Genomic DNA, 6,064 nt, shown 5'->3' on the forward strand with positions numbered 1-6,064 from the left:
CCTTGCCCAGCTTGTAACCCATGATGCGCTGAAAATAGGCGCTGGTGTTTTTGAGTCCATACGGCATTCATGTGTAGGCCATGAGCTTGTTGGAGACCCAGTACGAGGTACAAGCCCGATGCTCAGGTGCTGTGGGGATCTGCAAAAACCCCTGCCGCAGGTCCAACTTGGAGAAGATAGTAGCTTTGCCTACGCGCTGGAAAATCTCCTCGGGACGATGCAACCCATACTTGTCCTGAAGTGTGTGAGTGTTGACAGGGCGATAGTAGTGTGCCATGCGGTAGTCGGCCCACAGGCCAGTGTCGGGATCCTTCTTGGTGGCGACGACTGGGTTGACGGTGACAGGCTGTTGGCCCCTGGTATTCCTTGACGATGCCCGCTTTGACAAGCTCGGCTGTCTTTCCTGCAATGACCTCGCGCTCCTTGGGGCTGTAGCGTCAAGGAGGCTGGATGATCGGTGTGTCGGTGTCCAGATCCAACCGAAAGGGCCCCAAATCACCATGATATCCAGGCAGGTCCTCGATGCTGTAGGCGAATGCCGTATGCTTGCAGGCGCGCACAATGACCTGAGCACATCATTGGTTTCATTGCTCATACAGATGCTATTGCCCCAGATCCATCATCCCTCGGGATCCTTCTGATAACGCACATAGGCTGTTGCTGCCATATTGCCTTCAGGCGTGAAGGAGGCTACACTGGCAAGTGCAGCGGCTGGGCTGATGCTTGCCCTTCCTCAGCCATTGTAGTCAAACCCGCCGTGGTCTTGTGCGCCTGAGCGTGTTGGAGGCTTCCCAACGGATTCAGGCGCCCATCCGGCTGCGTTCAGCAACAGACCCCCCGTGGAAAGGGCGTGAGTGGCGACTTTTACCCCTAAGGCACCGAGCGACTGGCCCTGCATGGCGCCCGCACCTGCAGCGAGAGAGAGCAGGAGTGTTGCCAACATGTTGAGCGCTGCAAAGCTTGTCCATGTGCGTTTGGTGACACTGACGCTTTTTGTGCGTATGGTTGTAGCCCGATTCCGCTTGCTGCTTCACTGGAGCGGTGGCAAGGGCTCCTGGTGTGCTACGACCACGGGAGTGGCCCGCAGTTGCTACGGCTCCAATCGTAGCTGCTACGGTACCGGTAGTTGCGGATGTGAAGCTGGTAACCTTAGCGATGGTTGCTGACGCTGCCCGCGCCAGGGCTGACCTGGGTTTACTGGCAGACTGAGGTGCTGCATGTGTTGCGTTGCGCTGACCTGCATCCATTCCCAACAGGTGCTCTGACGCCTGGGTCGGGGCAGCCGTAGGGGTGCTGGGTGATTGCAGGGACTCATACATGAGCACTGTACAGTTGCGCTGGATGATTGCACGGGTTGCTGACCATTGTTGCTGGTGCATCCCCCCCCAAGCTCTGTTGACATATCACCGGGCAGAGAGCTGGCCCTGGTACAGAAAGCTGTTGAACGCAGGCTAGCTGTGACCCCTCGTGCGGCGGGCTGCAGAGCAGGTGTCATGGGGATGCTAATTGCATAGTCTGGACTCTCGATGACGTTGGGAAACAGGTGAAGTTGTGCTGTCGGGTATTGGGTGATGGCGTCCGCGACAGGTAACATTTGCTCATTGCCCACCAAGAAGTCGAACAGGGGCGTGTTGTCAACCACCAGCGTCTGAGTGAGGTTGAGCTTGAACGCGTGTATTGTGCCCGGAAGCATCCACACTGGCGGACGTGTCTAGATGCGTGCATGTGGGCAAAAGTACCAACCCCAGCCGCTGCATGGCGCGCTGTGTTATGAGGTTTACATCTGTGCAGTGGTCACAGAGGCTCCGGAACTCGGGGTATTCATGACCACTGAGCTGTACACTGTAGCGCACTTCGTGGAAAATAAAACATGAGCTGCTTGCGTGCAAAGTAGTCGGCTGCTGGACGGTTGCTGAGAAGCAGTTCCTGCAGCTCGATGCTGTTTATCTGCTGTATGCTTCTGGATGGTGCTCCAGTCACCCCTGAGACACAATATGGCACTCCAGAAGGCATTTCACGCAGCACGGGCTGAGAGGCGCAGCCAGCAGTGCTCAGCGGCCCGGAGGCCTGCATGCTGAGTGCTGCGGTTTGAATGTTAGGCTGCGATAGGGCTGGATCATGGGCAGCCGCTGGATGTCGCTGCTGAGATGCTGGTGCTGGCTGAGGCACCCATGGCAGGCCCTCCTTGGAGGGTGATGTATTCTCACAGGTCGCTTTTTCGACCTCACTGATTGCCACGACGACCCTCTTCAGCACAGGTCCTTCCACATTCAAACGGAGCACCAACTCACCGGGTTGGTATGTTGCTGTCACTGTTGACCCTTGGACTGTTGCGGCAGCAGGGCGCAATTTTAAGACACCTTGGGCGGTGGGTAGATATTGTTGCTGATTTCCATGGGTTGGAAGGAGACAGGCGTAGCTTGATGAGTGAGAGTGGCGTGCGCGGATGCTGCCACCTCACTGATGGTCTCAGGGGCTGCACCAGGAAGTTGGGTGCGGTGGTTGAAGGATGCGTTTGCATTGCACCGGTGCGGCACATACACCTCTTCATCATTGTCGGTCTCCTCCTCATCGTGCTGCACAGCACCAACAGCCACTGCACGGTGCTGGCGTGGTGCAACGGCACGCTCACCACTCTGCTGCACCTGCTCTATGTTAGCCTGGAACAGCACCTGGAGCGCCTTAAGAGGCGGCTCCCAGTCGGGTGGCGCCAAGTGTGGGTGGAGCACCCGGCAGTTTGGCTCATCGTGGCCATACCGCCCACAATATGTGCAGGGTGGTCCATTGTACATGAGCGGACGTACATGTTGGAAGCGCCTCCGTTGTTGTTGTTGTTGCCACCGCCACTGCGGTTCTGACACCGTTGCTGATCGGCCACATACTTGATGGCAGGGGCCTGCTGCTCGGACGCTGAGGTCATGGCAGCACGACTCATGCCTAATGTGGTCTGTACTGCTGCGGTGATCATTGCTGCCAGTTCATTATATTGATAGGAACCCGAAGATGCGGCGCTCTTACCGCTTCCTGCTGTGCGGCTGTTTAGAACCCGGCAATCCTTGCTGTCGTGGGAGTTGTTTATGCTGTGGTGCTTGCAGTAGGGCTTAGACTGGCCGGAGCCACTGTCACCGCTTTTGCTTGGCTGCTTGCGCAGCCGTTTCTCCCTCTCACTCGTAATAGCTTGCTTTGACCCGGAGGTGTGGTCGCTGCTGGCATGGCGCTCCCGCTCAGCCTGGGCTTCCTGCAGGTTGATCCAGATTGTTTCGGCATCCACCGTGATGCTGTCCAGTTGAGCATACCACCCTTCACGTGGAATGAGCTCGTACTTGGTTCTGATACGCTCCCGCACTGCCGGATCCAGGCCTTCAACATAGCGCTCAGCAACAACCGCACGGGAGTATGAGTCTCGAATGTACGGCTTGAGCTCCCGTATCTGCTGCAGGTACAACTGTGGCGAGCCGTTATCCTGCCTAGTCCGGAAGTACTCGAGAACCTTAGCTGTCTTACGCTGATGAGCAAAAGATTCGTTTAATTTTTCGAGATAATACTCGAGAAGGCTCTCACCGTCCAATGCCGGCTCGACAGCAGTGTGCACTGCCGCCGCTACTTCCTCTACCTCTGCGCAGGCTGCCTGGGCAGCTGCAGCACAGCAGCCGATGAACCATGCACAAGCCTCCTTAACTAACGTGTGTAGTTGCTGCTTATGCCAGATGTCGTACATAGTACCTGATGTGGGAAAGGTGTTGATCAAGTCGAGAGCTTCATCAACAGGCACCTGTCCTTTGTTGAGTCGGAAGCGGGCGTGCAGAGTTTGCATTGCATGCAACACCCCCCTCTTGAAGGCAGGGAACTCCTTGTGACGGGAAACGGAACATGGTGGGTCCGGACCATGAAGAGTCTGCGTTCTCCATCTCGGTATCGCTGTACCAAGGGCTGATAGAGGGTGAAGACTGCATGGACTCTCCTGAGAGCTTAGCTTGCTCGGGAGTGGAAACTGCTGAGGTACCGAAGTGACTGCTGAAGAAGTTCGGCTGTGTAGTCGAAAAGTCGGACCAAGCTGTGAATCAGGCGAGTAGCTGGCAGCATGTTCACTCTCTGCTACTTCGGCTGCGTCGACGTGCTCCAGATCACAGCTGCTGCCTGCGTTTTCGATGCGTGCTTCTGATGTAAGACTATTGCACTATTGACCCTGATGCAGTACCGGAGTACTACTCAGGGTTCTCGCGCCACTGCACCTCCTGCTCCTGTTCGTGCTGTTCAGGGACGGGTTCGAGTCCGGGGTGAGGCTGCTGCTGCTGAGCAGGGAGGGGCGGCCCCTCCTGCACTCCTTCTTGCTGCCTCGTGTGACCTTGGTGCAGTCGAATGCTCCACGGACCCTGCAGGTCGAGCTGAGCGATGGGGATTGACGCGACGTAGAGAGTCTGCCAGCGCTCAAAAGATAATGAGACTCTTACAAGGCTCTAGTGAGAGCACAGTGTTCAGCGATGTCCGGGGACACTGCCTCACTGATGAGTCTGATGACCGCAGGTCATGAATAATAGCAGGAAGAGGAGGAACGCGGAGTAGTCAATCCAAACAGACAGCAGCACGACAGCTGCCCCCGCACAGCCAGGCATTCGCATCCAACCCTCCGGCGCAACGCAGAGACATACGACAGACACACACACAGACACACACACACACACACCCCAGCTGACCGCTTACATCATCCTATCATTAAAGCGGGCCCCCGTTCTTGTATGATCCCCTTAAACCCACAAGAGCAGCTTCCAGGGGGGCTGCCGTTGGTCAAGGCAGGAAGCCAAGGCGAACCAAAACACGAACCCCCCCGGGGGCACTGCGATGGCTACACGGTTCCAGTTCCCACACCTACCAGTGCTCCCCTACCTGCCTAACGCTACACCGCACAACAGCGGCAGCGGCAGCCGGCGCTGTAGAATTGAAGAACCTCTTGTGTGACCCGACCTCCTCCTCAACGTTCCAAAAAATGTTGCGCGTTTTAGTGCGTTCCCTTATCCGGATGAGGGTGTCACCGGGGTATAGTTATAACACGCACGAGGTTTGATTTGCGTTGTGTTGCGTTGCGTTGTGTTGCGTTGTGTTGTGTTGTGTTGTGTTGAAACCGTGTAGCGAGATTCATGTTCGTGTTGGTGTTGTGTGTGGGAGAGGATTTTGGACAAGTTTGAGTGGGTGAGCGCGCGTTATAGAGACAACCCCACGACGATGAGGTACAAGAGGAATGTCGCGCGCGAGTCCTCCCTAAACTCTGCTACAGCGTCGTCATCTGGCGCCATCCCGCCAGCATCCCCTTCGATCCCTTCCATATCAAGACAATCATATCAAGACAATAACATTGAAAATGAATCTATTTTACCAGAAGCATGAAGCACCCGCCATAAGCTGCGAGCAGGAACTTGCACCTAAACCTGCATTCCCTCCCCCACACCGCATCACGTGCTTTGATCTGCGTCGTTCTCAGTTGTGCTACTGCTACTGCTACTGCTACTGCTACTGCTACTGCTACTGCTACTGCTTTAAAATATCAACACATGAAATTAAACATACTACATTCACCCACACGAATGCACGAATGTATCGTAACAGTACTGCAGCCTGCCGTACTAAAACCCACACAAATCGCGCCGTATCGCGCAACACCAACTTCAGCAACATCGATAGCAGCAGCAGCGGCGACAATGCCACCACCACCAACAGCAGCAGCAGCAGCAGCAGCGGCGGCGCGAGGATGATAGTAAGAAAAAAGAGAGCACACATGCAGCAAAGACGAACATGCAAGCGCATGCATGCAAATGCATACGTACATACACGTGTATGCACACGTATCAACACCACTCGTGATTTCCGGATCATGCCATCACATGTCCCCACGGGCATGCGCCGCTTCCCGTAATCCCCCCCCCTTTACACCATTTCCCCCCCCCCGGACGAAACACACCATCCCTGGGTCACAATTCCCGGTTCTCACCCGCATGACCGGAAACACGTCAGTAGTTAGCAGCAGCCGCAGCAGCAGCAGCAGTACGAGCCATAGCAATGATAGACAGCC

The sequence above is a fragment of the Volvox carteri genome (genome assembly GCF_000143455.1).
Source record: "Volvox carteri f. nagariensis unplaced genomic scaffold VOLCAscaffold_23, whole genome shotgun sequence".
NCBI lineage: Eukaryota > Viridiplantae > Chlorophyta > Chlorophyceae > Chlamydomonadales > Volvocaceae > Volvox > Volvox carteri.